Source organism: Ovis canadensis, chromosome 18, assembly GCF_042477335.2.
Source record: "Ovis canadensis isolate MfBH-ARS-UI-01 breed Bighorn chromosome 18, ARS-UI_OviCan_v2, whole genome shotgun sequence".
NCBI lineage: Eukaryota > Metazoa > Chordata > Mammalia > Artiodactyla > Bovidae > Ovis > Ovis canadensis.
This window is the reverse complement of record NC_091262.1, coordinates 40,849,152-40,867,411: the sequence shown is the minus strand read 5'-3', so window position 1 is coordinate 40,867,411 and position 18,260 is coordinate 40,849,152. Positions and strand designations below refer to the sequence as shown.

At 45.8% G+C, this 18,260-nt stretch overlaps 1 pseudogene; it reads right to left on the bottom strand.

The window, feature by feature from the left end:
* Positions 1 to 9,929: 9,929 nt before the first annotated feature.
* Positions 9,930 to 17,278, bottom strand: LOC138423771 (neugrin-like; annotated as a pseudogene).
* Between the last annotated feature and the right edge of the window lie 982 nt (positions 17,279 to 18,260).

The window sequence follows — 18,260 nt, the reverse complement described above, 5'->3', positions numbered from 1 at the left end:
TCTAAATGTAAGGACGGATACTATGGAACTCTTGAGGAAACTATAGGTGGGACACACTGTGACATCAATTCCACCAAGTGCTTTTGGGATCCACCCCTCAGAAAAATGAAAAATAATCCACAAGTTAGGGAATGGGACCAAGTTAATCTTAAAAGCATCTGCATAGTAAAGGAAACCCTAAACAAAAGAGAAAGATGACCCTCAGAATAGGAAAAATATATTTGTAATTGAAGATACTCACAAGGAATCTGTGTCCAAAACATAGAAACAATCCTTGCAGCTTAATATCAAATAGATGAATAACCCAAGAAATCAACGGGCCAAAGATCAAAATCGATATTTCTTCCAGGAAGGCATACTGAAAAAGAAATGCAAGAAGGCAAAGTGGTTGTGTGAGTAGCCTTACAAACAGCTGAGGAAAGAAGAGAAGTGAAAGGCAAAGCAGAAAGGGAAAGATACCCAAGTGAATGCAGAGTTCCAGAGAACAGCAAGGAGAGATAAGAAAGCCTTGTTATGTGAACACTGAAAAGAAATAGAAGAAAACAATAGAATGGGAAAGACTAAAGATCTTTTAAGAAAACTGGAGATACCAAGGGAATAGTTCATGCAAACATAGGCGCAAAAAGGGACAAAAATGGCAAGGACTTAACAGAAGCAGAAGAGATTAAGAAGAGGTGGCAAAAATACACAGAAGAACCATACAAAAAAGTTCTTAATGACCCAGGTAACCACAATGGTGTTGTCACTCACCCAGAGTCAGATATCCTGGAGTGTGAAGTCAAATGGGCTTTAGGAAGCATCACTACAAGCAAAGCTAGTGGAGGGGATGGGATTCCAGCTGAGCTACATCAAATCCTAAAAGATGATGCTGTGAAAGTGCTGCACTCAATATGCCAGCAAATTTGAAAAACTCAGCAATGGCCATGGGACTGGAAAAGGTCAGTTTTCATTCTAATCCCAAAGAAAGGCAATGGCAAAGAAGGCTCAAAGTGAGTGAAGTGAAGTCACTCAGTCACGTCCGACTCTTAGCGACTCCATGGACTGCAGCCTACCAGGCTCCTCCGTCCATGCGATTTTCCAGGCAAGAGTACCGGAGCGGGTTGCCATTGGAAACGACCATGCAATTGCACTCATTTCACATGCTGGTAAGATTATGCTCAAAATCCTTCAAGCTAGCCTTCAGCAGTACATGAACCAAGAACTTCCAGATGTACAACATGGATTTAGAAAAGGCAGAGGAACCAGAGATCAAAGTGCCAACATTTGTTAGATCATTGAAAAATCAAGAGAATTAAAAAAAAAAACTCTACTTCTGCTTCATTGACTATGCTAAAGCTGTTCACTGTTTAGATCACAACAAACTGTGGAATATTCTTGAAGATATGGGAATAGCAGACCACACTATGTGCCTCCTGAGAAGCCTCTATTCAGGACAAGAAGCAACAGTTACAACTGGACATGGAATGACAGACTGGTTCCAAATTGGGAAAGGAGCACGTCAAGGCTGTATACTGTCACCTGCTTATTTAACTTCTATGCAGAGTACATCATGTGAAATGCCAGGCTGGATGACTCACGAGCTGGATTCAAGACTGCCAGGAGAAACGTCAATAATCTCAGATATGCAGATGAGACTACTTTAATGGCAGAAAATAAAGAGGAACTAAAGAGCCTCTTGATGAAGGTGAAAGAGAAAAGTGAAGAAGTTGGCTTAAAACTCAACAATCATAAAAAGGATATCCTCACATCTGGTCCCATCAGTTCATGGCAAATAGTTGAGGAAAAAGTGGAAACTGTCAGATTTCATTTTCTCAGGCTCCAAAATCAATGCAGACTGTGCCTGCAGCCACGAAATTAAAAGACGCTTGCTCCTTGGATGAAAAGCTATGACAAACCTAGACAGTGTATTAAAAAGCAGAGACATGACTTTGATGACAAAGGTCCATTATAGTCAAAGCTATGGTTTTTCCAGTAGTCATGTACAGATGTGAGTTGGACCATGAGGAAGGCTGAGTGCTGAAGAATTGATGCTTTCAAATTGTGGTGCTGGCAAAGGCTCTTGAGAGTCCCTCGGACTGCAAGGAGATCAAACCAGCCAATCCTGAAGGAAATCAGTTCTGAATATTCACTGGAAGTACTGGTTCTGAAGCTGAAGATCCAATACTTTGGCACCTGGTGTGAAGAACTGACTCATTGGAAAAGACCCTGATGCTGGGAAAGATTGAGGGCAAGAGGAGAAGGGGGTGATAGAGGATGAGATAGCTGGATGGCAACACTGACTCAGTGGATGTGAGTTTGAGCAAACTCAGGCAGGTAGTGAAGGACAGGGAAGCCTGGCATGCTGCAGTTCATGGGGTCATAAAGAGGCGGACGTGAGTGAGAGACTGAACAACAACAGCTAAGGGTAAATCCACCAGATGAGGAGGGTTGGAGAAAAGGGAACCCTCCTTACTGCTGGAAAGGAAAATAGGCGAAAGCCAGTATGGAGGCCAGCAGGGTGGTTTTGAGCACTGAAAATGAGAATGAAATTAGAACATTCCTCAAACCATACACGAAAGTAAGCTTCAAATAAGATAAGGATCTAAATGTAAGGATGGATCCTATGAAATTCTTGAGGAAACTATAGCTGGGCCATGCTGTGACATCAATTCCACCAGTGCTTTTAGGATCTACCTCTCGGAATACTGAAAAATAAACCAAAAGTTGGGCTTCCCTGATAGCTCAGTTGGTAAAGAATCCGCCTGCAATGCAAGAGACCCCAGTTCATTTCCTGGCTTGGGAAGATACCCTGGAGAAGGGATAGGCTACCCACTCAAGTATTCTTGGGCTTTCCTTGTGTCTCAGCTGGTAAAGACTCCGCCTACAATGTGGGAGACCTGGGTTCGATCCCTGGGTCGAGAGGATCCCCTCGAGAAGGGAAAGGCTACCCACTCCAGTATTCTGGCCTGGAGAATCTGCATGGACAGAGGAGCCTGGTGGGCCACAAAGAGTCGGACACGACTGAGTGACTTTCACTTTCAAACAAAAGTGAGAAAACGGGGCCAAATTAATCTTAAAGCATTTGCACACCAAAGGAAACCTTAAACAAAAGAGAAAGACAACCTTCAGAATGGGAAAATATATTTGCAAATGAAGATACTCACAAGGAATTTGTGTCCAAAACATAGAAACAATCCTTGCAGCTTAATATCAAAAAGATGAAAAACCCAAGAAATCAATGCGCCAAAGATCAAAATGGATATTTCTTACATGAAGGCATGCAGATTGCCATTAGGCACATGAAAAGATGCTCAGCGTTACTAATTATTAGAGACAAGCCCATCAGAAGCCCAGCGAGTATCACCTTACACCAGTGAGACTGGCCATCTCTAAACATCAAAAAATAAGTTTAGAGAGGCTGTGAAGGGAAAGGACTCTTCCTACACTCTTGTTGGGAGAGTGAAAAGGTACATGAACTAAAGGTTCTTAAAAAATATAACATTACCCGAGGACACAGCAATCCCACTCCTGGGCACCAATCCCGAGAAAGTCAAAATTTTGAAAGGCAGTGGTCCCTGTGATCATGGCCGCACTAGGTACCATAGCAAAGACAGTATGGAGGCCAGCTAAGTGTGGAAGGACAGATGAGTGGATAAGGAGGATGGGGGTACACAGACGCGAAGCAACATCCCTCAGCCATAGAGAAGCAGAGCGTAATGCTATGTCCAGCCTTAGAGAAGAAAGTAGAGATGATCATACCAAGGAAGGGAGGGACGCAGGGAGAGAGATTACCATATGATATTACTTCCAGCTGAAATCTAAAAATGGATACAAATGAACTCTACCAAAGAGAAACAGTCTCACAAACTATGTTCCCCAGAACAGAAAGGTGTGCCTGAGGGAAAAGAGCTGTTTCAGTCTAACATCGGGAGGCTAATATTATAAAAAGAAGCCACCAGGAGCCACTGTGTAACACAGGAATCCTATTCAACACTCTGTGATATCCTGCACCAGAGGAGAACAAGGGAAAGAACGTATGTGCATCTGTGTGTAAGTGAATCTAGCTGCTGTAGATCCAAAGGAAAGAAAAAGACCCGCAACCTTGTCATTCAACTATATACTCCAATTCAAATTAAAGAATGAAAACACAAAAAAGAAAAGAAAGAAAGAAGGCTGACTCTTGCCCTCAGGCTATAGTAACCTGGCCTGGTGTCACACCCTGGAGGCTGAGCAGACTTCCGTCTCAAGATTGAAGGCTCTTGGGGCAGATGGAGCTGGGAGCATGTGGCAGGGAACGTGCTTCCTACGATGGGCCTGGAGGGCCTCTTGCTATCTGCATGAGCACCCAATCTCCAGATCCAGGCGGGCTCACCTGCAGAGAAACCATGCCTACTTCAACTACTTCACCCCCAAAATGGTGGAGCCTCTGGGCCGGAAAAGCTTTGCATGGTCCCCTGGGCACCATGTGTCCCGTAGGCTGGATTTCCCAACTCCTGTCCTTAGGGCTGCCCCACTGACAGATGATAGCACCCTCTGCAGAGAGGTGTTCCAAAAATTGGAATGTGTTCTGGGGATAAAGGGTAAGGGGAGGAGAAAGGAGACCCAAGCCTTGGGTGTTTCTTCTGGCACATTCTCCTTAGTTGACGATCCAGGAGCAGAGTTTTCCATAAGACTCATTGGCTGAGCCCCAGAGTTGTGCAGGAAGTAATGCTGTTTCCTCAGGTCTGCTTTCCAGAACAACTTTAAAACAGGTGCTGTCGGGCTCTGAATATTCACAAGGCCTGTAAATGACACCTGCCCTTTAGTCACCTGCCCTATATTGGAAGACATGGGAAAGGAATTCAAACAGGGCCATCTTTCAAGGAGACGATTTCAAGAGGCAAACTGTACTCACGCTACACAAGATCAAAAAGTGCCGGGAAAGGGTCTCTGCTCACTAACTACTGAGCCCAGGCAAATCAAAACTATCATAAGTCCCCTCACACAGGTCAGAATGGCCACCATCTAAAACATCTACAGAGAATCCGACTGGCAGAGCACGGAGGCAAAAGGGAGCACTCCTGCACTCTTGGTGTGGATGTAAACGGGGGTAGAAACTACCAAACCAGCAAGGAGGTTCCTTATAAACTAGACATCCAGAAACCGTGAGGTCCGACAATCCCACGCCTGGGCTTAGGCCCAGAGAAACTAAGTCCAGACAAGCCCACGTCTGGGCTTAGACCCAGAGAAGGTCAGAATTCACAATGACCCGCGCACCCTTGTCTTCAGGGCAGCACGGTTGACAATGGCCAAGAACTAGAATTGCTGGTGGCCAAAATCTTGGCTTTCTCTGCCAGGTGAAGCCAAATAAAAAATATGGAGACAGAGTTTGGAGGAAATAGAAAGTGGCTTTAATTCTCAGCTGGTGAAGCAGGGAACACAGTAGGCTTGTGCCTCAAGAACTGTGCCCCCCATGAGGAGTTTAGGGGCTCATATAAGAGGAGGGCTCGCAGTCAGTGATGAGGAACAAAGGGGACAGGATCTTGATTTCTTCCTGTTGCATTGTTTCAAAGACAGTCATAAACTGGCATCAATAACCCAGTAATTGAGTCTGGCAGTTCGGTGGCCTTCTTTCTGATGTGCAACTACAAGGGGAAGGGTGTTGTAAGAGTAAACACCAGATAGGGGAAGGTGATGGCACCCCACTCTGGCACTCTTGCCTGGAGACTCCCATGGACAGGAGAGCCTGGTGGGCTGCAGTCCCTGGGGTCACTAAGGGTCAGACATGACTGAGAGACTTCACTTTCACTTTTCACTTTCATGCACTGGAGAAGGAAATGGCAACCCACCCCAGTGTTCTTGCCTGGAGAGTCCCAGGGACCGGGGAGCCTGGTGGGCTGCCGTCTCTGGGGTCGCACAGAGTCAGACACGACTGAAGCAACTTAGCAGCAGCATAGAGTCAAAGGAAAATAGGTCCAAAGCATAGCTCCTGCAGAGTTAGGGGGCAGAAAAGCAAACTTAGTTATAGACATGCAGAGTTAGGAGCATTAAAGTAAAACAACTAGGAACTTTCAGGCCTGCTCACTGTTTCTTCATCTTCTTTGTTCCTAAGAAAGAGAAATTAAAAAAAAAAACAAAACACCTCATTCCTCCTTTTTAACTTTCCACTGCAACAAATTCAACCAAGATATCCACTGACAGGAAAACGAGGACCGAGTGTTGTACCTCTGCACTGGAACACTACTCAGCCGGGAATCAGAACAGAATAAAGCCATTGACAGCAGCGCGGATGGACCGGGTGATTTCCTTACTCAGTAAAGGAAGTCAGAGAGAGAGACAAATATCACAGGGTATCACTGACAGTTGTATTCTTGAAATGAATGCAAATGTAGGATATTACATGATACAAATAGACCCACAAACTTAGAAAACAAATTTATGATTACGAAGAAAATCTTAGAATTGAGGGATAAATTAAGATTTTGCTAATAACATATGCTCATTAATATATATCAAACAATATATATATCATTAATATAGTTGTCTGATACAATCAACTAATCCATTGAATAGTACAGGGCAGTCTATGGAACACATTTTAATCATTTATATGGTAAAGAAAACGCCCAAAAGAACTAATAAACGTCTGTGTCTAAGTGAATCAAGCGCCCATACACCTGAAGCAAGCACAATATCAGAAATCAGTTCTACTCCAAAGTAAATAACAATGAAAAGAGAAATGAAGTCACTCAATCGTGTCCGACTCTTTGCGACCCCATGGACGGTAACCTACCAGGTTCCGCGGTCCATGGGATTTTCCAGGCAAGAATACTGGAGTGGGCTGCCATTTCCTTCTCCAGGAGATCTTTCCAACCCAGGGATCGAATCCAGGTCTCCTGCATTGCAGACAGATGCTTTACCGTCTGAGCCACTAGGGAAACCCATATAATCCTCAGTACAGATAAATGTCCAGAAAAAGGAATAATGAAAGTGGAACATGAAGAAATGCTGCCCCCTTGTGCTGTCTTTTGTAACAGCAACTATAAAAGCGGCACTGATTGGCACTTCATATTCCCAAGGACCTGGGGCTGGAAGTAAACAACTGCCCTCCCAAAGTCCCCCAGGGGTGGTCACCAAAAAAGAATTCAAAACTGGGCAGATGTTCAGGGAGCTGATTTCAGCAGGCGCCTTTAACTCACATCCTTTAAGAAAAGTCGCATGATGTCACCATCGCTAAATATTAGAGGAATGCAAATCACAACTGCAAGAAGGAATCACCTCACACCAGTCAAAGCGGCCATTGTTAAACCCTCCACAAACGTTAAATGCTGCAGACGCTGTGGAGGAAGGGGAACCCCCCTCCTCTGCTGCTGGAAATACAAATTGGTGACAGCCACTCTGGAAGTCAGTGTGCTGGTCATTTCCGACGTGCCCAGCTCTAAGCGGCAGGGAGCGGTAGCTGGAAGCAGGGTCTTAGCTTCCCAGACCGGGAGTCCTAACCACTGGACCACAGGAGCCAGCAGTCAGGGCTAAGGTCCCTTGTCTTGCCTGCCTGGTCAAGGATGAATTCAGGTGGGGAGGCAGAAGGTAAAGAGTAAAGTAAAAAGTTTATTGAAAAGAAAAGTACACGCGGAAAGGTGCACAGGCGAGCTCAGAGAGTCGTGCCTTTGGAAGTTTATATCCTTTATAAGAGGCCAGTTATCCGGGTCTTTGTCTTCCCTCAGGCCAATCATCTTGCTTTGTAAACCCCCCTCCCCCCGGTTAATTTGTCTCAGGACCCTCCCCTGGGGTGCACACGTAAACCTTAGCCAAGATAGATATTGAAGTGGGAGGCTTCTGGGAGGAGCAAGACTCTTTATGGCCTGGAATCATCCTCTGACTTTTGACTCCAAGGAGCCTTTCTGCGCATGTGTAGTGTTCTCCCTAATCCTTCACTCAGACAGGGTTTTGCCTCTCCTTGTCCTTGCCAAGATTATTCCCTTGAGGTGTTTACAGGAGACAAAGACTGGCTACTTACTCTGCTTCTGTTGTTACTTCAATTTCTGAGAGCAAACAGGGGGCTGGTTGTAAATTCCTCAACTGGAACCCACCTATGTTGCCTCAGGAAATGCAGAGCGGAGGCTGGCTGATTGTGAATTTCCGACCTGGAGCCCATCTATCTCCTACCTCACTGGTTCCTTGAACAGTGAAAATGAGAGTGAAATTAGAATATACCCGAATGCCATACACAAGAATAAACTCCAAATAAGATAAAGACCCCATCTTAGTATGGCTCAGTGGTAAAGAACCCACCTGTCAATGCCACAGACTCGGGTTTGGATCCCTGGGTTGGGAAGATTCCCTGGAGAATGGAATGGCAACCCACTCCAGTATTCTTGCCTGGGAAATCCCGTGGACAGAGGAGCTTGGTAGGATACAGTCCAGGGGTCACAAAAGAGTCAGACACAGCTTAGCAACAGATTTTCAAGATAAAGGTCTAAGTGTAAGGTCGGTCTGTTGTGACCCCATGAACTGTAGCCTGGCAGGCTCCTCTGTTCAGGGGATTTCTCAGGCAAGAAAACGGGAGTGGGCAGCCATTCCCTTCTCCAGGGGATCTTCCTGATCCAGGGATGGAATCCACATCTCCTGCGTTGCAGGTAGATTCATTTACCAACTGAACCAACAGGGAAGCCCCACCTCCCGGAGGGGGCTGTTTATAAAGACCTCAACCCAGGCGTTGCTGGGAAAGGCTGGCTGGCTCGTCTAGGTCAGCCAATCCTCACCCTTCAGGGGCTCACAGTTGCAGAAAATGGGCCTTGTTGTGCTACCCAGGTGCAAGGAACAGAAGTGTAGTCTTGAGGGTCAGCATGGACATGGGGCTGAAGCTCTGGCCTGATTTCTAATCATTTTTTCTGGCCCATGAGTGGGAGAGAATTTAAAGGAGGCTTTCTCCTAAGGAGAGGGACCCAGGAGTCAGGAAGAAGAGGGGTGGTGGGTGGAGACAGGGGCCCAGGGTCCTGGTGCAGTGGAAGCCTCTGGAAGACCTGGTGGAGGGAGGCTGCTTCGCATGAAGCCCAGGGTCACTGACCTGTCCAGGAGCTACTGTTTGTTAGTCCAGATCCTGCTCTGATGTGCTTGGGGCCAGCTCTGACCAGGAAGAGGGCTGGGGGTGCTCTGCAACGAGCGCTCTGTGCACAGTTCCTGTGTGCTGGGTCCTCCCCAGACAGGCCCCCTGCCCTGGGAGGGGTCTGCCCATGTGAGCCCCATGCCCTGGGAGGGATGTGTGAACTGGCTCCCTCTCTTTGCAGCTGGCACAGAGCTGCTTAGGATGCAGATTAAAATCAGCTAAGGACAGAGGTCAGGAGCAGGGTCAAGTGTTGAGGCAAAGAATACAGCTGCATTCTGAGGGCCGGCTGACCAAGAAGATGGCCGATTAATGTCTCCAAAAAACCATCTTCTTGGGGGTATGGATGCCAGGTTCTTTTATGAATTAGAGATAGAAGAGGTGAGGAAACAAACTAAAAAGGCTGTTAATCTTGCAAATATCTTGTAGAATGGCAAGTCTCAGGCAGAGAATGTGTTGATTTCTTCCTTCCTGCCATCCACAAGTGGACAGAGTTCTGAACAAAGGCACTTTAACAGTCAGGCAGAAGGGCAGGATTCTCTGAGGCAGGCCATTATGTGTGATTATAGTAACAAAAGTAACAGAGAGCAAGTCAAAGAGCGCATGTAAGAAGGGTGAGTCCTGAAGATGCAGGTGGATCAGAGCAGGGGCTGTGCTCCAGGAGGCTGGACTCTACCTGGCCGGTCACTGCCCCACTCCCAGGCACTTCTGCCCTGTGGAGTCCTCTGCCCTTTGTCAGATTCAAACCTTTCATCCCACATTCCATGCTCTTCATTTCTCTCGCTTCCAAGGTGGATAATCCATACACAGAAACTCAGGCAGACCAAATATACTTGCCCGGCTGTGTGTCACGTGGCACGTCTCTGGCTCAGATTCTATACAGGAAGTTCCCATTGCTGTAGAAAAACTCTCGTCCCCTGTGCATAACTCTGTTGCTAAAGATCTGGTCCCCTGGGTCCCCTGCCTTAAGCTCTTCCAGCCTCTTGTCACTGGGCAGTCCGTCACTGTCAGTTCCTCTGGCTCCCCCACAATCGCTGGTGGGGTGACCTAGAGCAGCAGCAGTAGGCACCAATCACTTCCCCTTTTGTATCCTTGGTGTATCTGTACTGTGAGTGTTCAGTTCAATCGCTTTCAAAGCTGTGCTGTGACATGGCCTTTGGATGAGGCTTCATCCCCAGGCATCAGCAGAGAGCCTGATGTAGACTGGCCTGCAGAAAGCGGTTTTGAGGAATCCCCAGGGCCTGGGAGCTCCTGGAACAAGTGGGCAAGTCCAGTTTCTTTAGGACTTTTTGATCCTCCTCCAGTTTCTGTTCCAATGTGGTTACTGGAAGGCAAACATAGAGAAAAAGAGAGTGAGCTGGCCTTTCAGGCAGAGAAAGATTATAGGAAGAGAGAAAGTAACTGGCATTAGAGAGAAACCAGTGATCTCCCTTCACAGCCAACACTTCTTATACCCTATCGATGGGAAATTGTGCCCCAAAGGGAGGGGGCCTTAGTTTACCTTTAGCCCGAAGCTGGGGTCTGGTGTCACATAGTCGGAGGGAGTCCCATAGGCGGGTGGTCACATAGTCTTGAGAAACTGGCACCAGTAGGGAAAAGCGGGACATCACCTTAAGGAAAAACAGGATGCCACCAGGGCAATGTGGCCACTGTGACTTCATCCCTTGTTTGTCAGGCCACCACAATGGACCATTTTTAAATAATATGCTCTGAGCCCCTTGTGGACCCTAACACGTACAAATTTGCTTTCTAAAACCCTTTGGATCACATCAGTGCTGACATCAGACTTCAGCCAGTCTGGGAACTGACCAAGACTACAAATTCCCTGTATAAATACCCATGAAAAAAACAAGCAGATTTCCCATCTGTGAAGACATCTCCTATCAGAACAGTTAATGGATAATGTAACACTCGTGATAAATACATGAAAAGAAGCCTTGGAAAAACTGCAAATGCAGTCTCTGTCTTGCACCACTAAATGACTACAGCCTGTTCCTCTGTGCTGACAGCAGCACCCAGCTGCTCCTAGTCCTTTCACTTCGTATCAGCTGGATTGCTCTCACTGCATGACACGTCCCAGTTAGATTCTGGGGATGCAAGAAGACGGTCTTTCCCTTCAGAAAACATACAATCCAGACTTCCCTGACAGTGCAGTGATGAAGGCTGTGCCTCCAGTGCAGGGAGTTGGAAGATCCAATGCAGGTGGGGTTTGATCCCTGGCTGGGGAACTAAGATCCTACCTACCCCACTATGCACCCAAAACAAAACACAAAAAAAGACTGCTGTGTGATTGAATGGCATAATGTGTAATAAATACCCAGCTCAGGGCCTGTTCCTAAGTGGACATTCAAAAAAAAAAAAAAAAAAGAAAATACAATCTGGTGGTGGAGACAGATGTATTAACACCCAGCAACGCTATGAGAAGAATCCCAGCAGAGGATGCTGTGAGAGAACTGGGGAAGGAAAAGCAGGGACAGGCTAGCACCACACCTGTGTGGTGGCCCAGGAATTGCTTCAGGAAGTCCACTCGAGAGCTGGTCTGAAAGTTTGAGCAGTTGTAACAAGCTGGTACAGGGGAGGAAAGAGAGGGTCAAAGGAGCTGATGGTAGAGCAGGCAGCAGGTGAGATACAAGGAAGCACATCACCTTTGTTGGAAGGAGCTCAATCTGTGTGACAGTGGGAGCCGCAGGAAGGCCATGCCTCGCTCAGGCATTCTGGAGTTTATCTCAGAGCAACAGAGAACTAAGGAAGAATTTTAAGCAGCAGAATGCCATGAGCAAATTTTCATTTCGAAGCCCAACCCAGTGAAGTCAAATAGGGGGCAGTCATTAATTAGATTCCTTGAACTAGAATCTGTATATTAACGAATAATAACCTATAACTTGCTTTCACTGACCAAGTGTATTTTAATTGTTCCTGCAAACTGCATACCCTCCTGGCTTCACAGCCTAGAAAATATATCACACAACTCCTCTAATTGCCCCCTGTAGACACACTTCTGACCAGGGGTCAGTGTAGTAATAGTTGTTTAAATTGTTGTTCAGGATACGGGGCTAGTTTTGCCCAGCTCAAACCAGTTGAGACCACTAACCATTCAACTGGGCCTGCACAAGTGTCCAATGGGTGCCCTTTCATTGTCAAGGGGCAAAATCTCCATCCTGAGATCATGATAATGCAGCCCATCATTTTCTCAATGTGCATCCCGTGAAGAACCATGTAACTCAGATACCTCTGTGCACAGCTCCAATTACTTAACCTTTTTCTAACCCTTCCATAACCTTTCCTGAAGCTTCAAACCACCCTGCTTCTCTTTTTGAAATTTATTTATTTGGCTGCACTGGGTCTTAGGTGTGGCACTTGGGATCTAGATCCCCAACCAGGAATTGCACCCAGGTCCTCTGCACTGGGAGCATGGAGTCTTAGCCACTGGACCACCAGAAAGTCTCCCACACTGCTTCTTTACCTCATAAATATCCTAAGCGTCTCCTTCAAGGAGGCCAATTTGAGATTTGTTCTCTTGTTTCCTTGCTTGGCTGCCTGTACCCCTGTAGCCCCTTTCTCTGCTGCAGACCTCAAGGTCTCAGCACTGACTTGCTGTACAAACGAACGTGATTCAGTTACCTGGTTCAGTAACAGTGGGGTATTTTTGTTCAAGACCAAAGAAGGAAAGATCAGGCATCAGGCAAGCGGCTGTCAGTAATTAAGGCAGTCTGAACTGAGGCAGGGGCACTGGGAGCAGAAGAGGAAAGAGACTTGAGAAATATTTTAGGAAGACCAAACGGTTGTACTTGGTAAGGAACTAAATATTGGGTTAAGAAATAGGCTGAGAGTCAGTATTTTTAGAGTGGGTGATTGGTGGGACTATTCAGGGATATAGCAAAAACAGGAGCAGAATGAAATTGTCAGAGAACAATGATGAATTCTGAAGAATCTAAGCTACTCCATTTTGTTAACAGGAAAACTCCATTTTGTAAGGTTCCGGGAAAAGAGCCTTTGGAACGCATCAATACAGTTCAACTGCTAGTACTGAGGCAACAGTATCAGGCCCTGCCCCAGGATAAAGAGGAAGATTCCTCCATATAACTAAAAGACAGGGAGGAATGTTAGGGGACCTGACTGAAGCCATGACAGGCTCTAACATTACACTAGGCCCAGGTCTCGATTTCTTGGGAAGAGTCTGAGTCACAGTTCCTGGAAACCACACCCCTAGGAAAAGTCCCGCGGGCGCCAAACCAAAGCCAATCAGGAACAAGGTGGAAATTCAAAAGTCCCTGCACGTATGAACTAACCAATCACTGCCAGCTCTGCTATTGCAACAGAATAGGGTCCAATGTATAAATACTGCTGTAATCCAGAGCTCGGGGCTCCACTGCGCTGGATGAGATGGGAGCCCTAGCTCAAGCTAGCAATAAAACCCCTTTATGCTTCTGCATTGCTGTGGACGTCTTATTCTCTCAGTTTTGGGGACTCGGACTTCGGGCATAACAAATTCTATTTTGTACACGTAGAGTTTGAGGAGCTTGTGTGACAGCCGAACAGCGAAGTCTAGTGCACAGCTGACTATAGATTCAGAACAACAACATGGCCCGGACAGGATAGATCTGGAAGTCGTAAGCCAAAAGAAGGGATGGTTGGTATCAGGCAGGGAAATATCCAGAGTGAGATAAAATGACCCAGGACACAACTCTAAAAAACTGCAATACTTAAGGTACAGGAGGAAGAAGGGAAGCCCCGGGAGGAAACAGAAAACCAGTCCTGCAAATAGGTGAGTGGTCCCCTGGGTCAAGGGAGAATTTCAAGAATGCAGACAAGGTCAAATGCTGAGAAGTGTTAGGCAAGCTGAAGTGTTGACAGTCAGTTATGCCTAGCACTGAGGGATTCACTGATATATTTGTGAGCAGTTTTGTCATGGTGAGACAAACAAAAATGAGAGCAGGCAGTCAGGGAGCCAGGAGGCGACAGGAGAAGGAGAAGGGAGTGTAGTGTAGCCTTGACAGCTGGGTTTTGCTTTGTGTGTGTGTGTGTCTAATTCAAATGATTGACTTAAGCTTTGCTTGCCAAAGCATGCATTTTGGAGATGACTGTCTTCAATAAACACACTGCCAGCCACACAACTAGATAAAAAGCTGGGCTCCTCCCATCCCCACCCCCCACCTCCACACTGAGGCCCCTTTGTTTTAGAGATTATGGTTGACTTCAATGATTAACCACTTGGGCCCCTTGCTTTTTCTCTTCCTGTGCCTTAAATTCCTGTTAAATTCACCAATAATGAGTGAACCCTCAAAATCCTAGGCTCCACCCCCCAAAAAACCCTAGACCCCCGTGCTCAACCCCAATAAAGCTAGAACTCCAGGCCCTTGTTCTCTCTACCTAAGACCGTGCGGTGTGGCCTCAGGTTTGCCGTGTAATTTCCAGGTCCTGTAAGTGTTAAACTACCCCCCCCCCACCCCCCACCTGCCGCCAACGTTTCTTGATGGTTATTGAAGGGCATCTTGTAATCTTAAGACCCACAAGGGCTGGTCCAGCCGCAGCACTGGTTATTGATAGACTGAGCCTGACCCACAATACCGACAACATTAGATTGGTTGACAGATCGAGGTCCCTGAGGAATTATGGAGGGATTTGACCTAGAGCACCCAGAGCACTGGACCTAGACAAGTGAAAGACGGCCACTTCCCCAGTGATGTGAACAGAGTACAAGACTGAGAGTGGAAGATAAGGAGGAAGTCAAGATGCTTTAATAACGTTTTTACTGAAAGGCTTGACTTTTCTCTGAAGTAAAAAGATATTTACTGATCCCCAAAGGGGAGGTGAGGAGGTGATAGATAAGAAGATGGAAGGGTTGAAAAGGCTGGTATTCAATACATGAGAGGAAGCTGAAAAAGAGAAGTGTTATAGGCTTATAAAATCTGGATCATCTCTATACCCCACCCCCCATTCTAAGTCTCAACTCCAAAGTTATTCTGATGAGAATGAAAAATGGAATATGACCCATGGAGGACTATTTAGCAATGTTTATCAAGATGCAAATACATTTAACCTTGGGTTCAGCAGCCCTACTTCTGGCAGATTTGTAGACTGATGAGTATACAAAGTTATGCCCTGGAGCACTATTTGTTAAAGCAAATGACTGGAAACAATTCAAATGTCTGCTGTTAGGAAGGAAGTTAGAAATGAGCACCGAGGGGAGGCCTGGCTGAAAGGATGTAAATCCCCATGGACTGCAGCAAGCCGGCTTCCCTGTCCTTCACTGGCTATCTGAGTTTGTTCAAACTCCTGTCCATTGAGTCAGTGATGCCATCTGACCATTTCATCCCCTGCCACCCCCTTCTCCTCCTGCCCTCAATCTTTCCCAGTATCAGTGTCGTTTCCGGTGAATCAGCCTTCGTATCAGGTAGCCAAAGTGTTGGAGTTTCAGCTTCAGCATCAGTCCTTTCAGTGAATAATCAGGGTTGATTTCCTTCAGGAAGCCTCACTAGAAGGATTTTGAGCATTACCTTACTAGTATGTGCAATGAGTGCAATTGTGTGATAAACATTTTTTGACATTGCCCTTCTTTGGGACTGAAATGAAAACTGACCTTTTCCAGTTCTGTGGCCACTGTGAGTTTTCCAAATTTGCTGGCATATTGAGTGCAGCACTTTAATAGCATCATCTTTTAAGATTTGAAACAATTCAACTGCAATTCCATCACCTCCACTAACTTTGTTCTAAGTAATGCTTCCTCAGGCCAATTTGACTTCACATTCCAGGATATCTGGCTCTAGGTGAGTGATCACACCATCATAGTTATTCAGGTCATGATTTAGTTTGGATTAATAAAATTCATACTGAAAAAAATGATTTAAAATAAGTAACAAGATGATGAAAACCAGGAGAGAGATCTTTCTGACTCAGATAAGAAATTCAGAGTAGCAAACGAAAAACAATGGGCAGAACTTCCCTGGTGGTTCAGTGGCTAAGACTCTGCACTCTTAATGCAGGGGACTCAAGACTGATCCCTGGTCAGAGAACTAGATCCCATATGCCGAAACTAACTAAGACTTGGCACAGCCAAATAAATAAATATTTTAAAAAGAAAAGCAATGGGTACATTTGTTCACATAATTTTTTTTAATACGGAAATAGTTGTATGAAAATTCAAACATCCTAGAGCATATCATTATAACATTTTAGACTGTAAAATATGTCTTGACCTTTCCTCTAATAAGAGGCTTTGTGTTAGTGGCTCAGTCATGTCCAGCTCTTTGCAACCCCATGGACTGTAGCCCAGCAGGCTCTTCTGTTCATGGAATTCTCCAGGCAAGAATACTGGAGTGGTAGCCATTCCCTTCTCCAAGGGATTTTCCCAAGCCAGGAATGGAACCCAGATATCCTACATTGCAGACAAATTCTTTACTCTCTGAGCCACCGGGGAAGCCCAATAAGAGGCTATGCTGCTAAGTCACGTCAGTTGTATTCAACTCTGTGTGATCCCATAGACGGCAGCCCACCAGGCTCCGCTGTCCCTGGGATTCTCCAGGCAAGAGTACTGGAGTGGATTGCCATTGCCTTCTCCAATAAAAGGCTATAGAACCATGCAAAAGGCTCCAGCTTCCCTTACTAGGAAATAGTTGGGGATGTCATTAATTCAGTGGATAGTTGTTCTGTAGTGCTGGGCACTCTTTTAAGTGAGTGATGACCATTCGAAAATCTTGCTCTCATGGAGCATACATCCAAATTGTTAACAATAAAAGATGACAAGGATGAAGCAACGTGAAATCTTCTGGAAAATTCATGGATGCTCAAATCCCTTTCATAAAATGGTGTAGTATTTGCATAAAGCCTACACACACCTTCCTGTGTACTTTAAATCATCTCTAAATTATTTATAATAACCTCAGACAGGCAGATGACACCATCTTTATGGCAGAAAGCAAAGAGCAACTAAAGAGCCTCTTTTTAAAAAATTTATTTATTTTTTAATTGATGGATAATTGCTTTACAGAAGTTTGTTGCTTTCTGTCAAATCTCAGTGTGAATCAGCCATAGGTATACATATATCCCCTCCCTTTTGAACCTCCCTCCCATCTCCCTCCCCATCCCACCTCTCTAGGCCCTGTTTGAGTTTCCTGAGCCATAGAGCAAATTCCCCTTGGCAATCTATTTTACATATGGTAGTGTAAGTTTCCATGTTACACTTTCCATATATCTCACCCTCTCATTTCCTTTCCCCATGTCGTAACTCTATTCGCTACGTCTCTTTCTCCATTCAGTTCAGTTCAGTTCCGTCGCTCAGCCACACACATCTCATCCTCTCATCCCCTCTCCCCATGTCCATAGGTCTATTCCCTATGTCTGTTTCTCCATTCAGTTCAGTTCAGTTCAGCAGCTCAGTCGTGTCTGACTCTGCAACCCATGGACTGCAGCACACCAGGCCTCCTTGTCCATCACCAACTCCCAGAGTTTACTCAAACTCATGTCCATTGAGTTGGTGATGCCATCCAGCCATCTCATCCTCTGTCATCCCCTTCTCCTCCTGCCTTCAGTCATTCCCAGCATCAGGGTCTTTTCAAACGAGTCAGTTCTTCGTATCAGATGCCCAAAGTATTGGAGTTTCAGTTTCAGTATCAGTCCTTCCAGTGAATAGTCAGGACTCATTTCCTTTAGGATGGACTGTTTGGCTCTCCTTGCTGTCCAAGGGATTCTCAAGAGTCTTCTCCAACATCACAGTTCAAAAGCATCAATTCTGTGTAGGAACTGGTTTGTTCTCTGCTCATTATTTCTGAAGGAGAGTGTAACAGCAGAGATACAAGTAGCTGCTATTTGATTTGATATAAAAACACACGTTTGGAGAGAAAACGGAAGGAGTGAAAGATTAGACAAAGACTTTAGGAAAAAAGTAGCCAGGAGGGCAACTCTTTCTCCTCTGAACCCATCCTATACACACACACACACACACACACACTCACACACACACACTCACACACACTCACACACATACACACACTCACACTCACACACACTCACACACACACACTCACACACACTCTCACACACACACTCACACACACTCACACACTCACACACTCATACACACACTCACACTCACACACACACACTCACACACACACACTCACACTCACACACACTCACACTCTCACACACACTCACACACACACTCACACACACACACTCACACACACTCACACACACACTC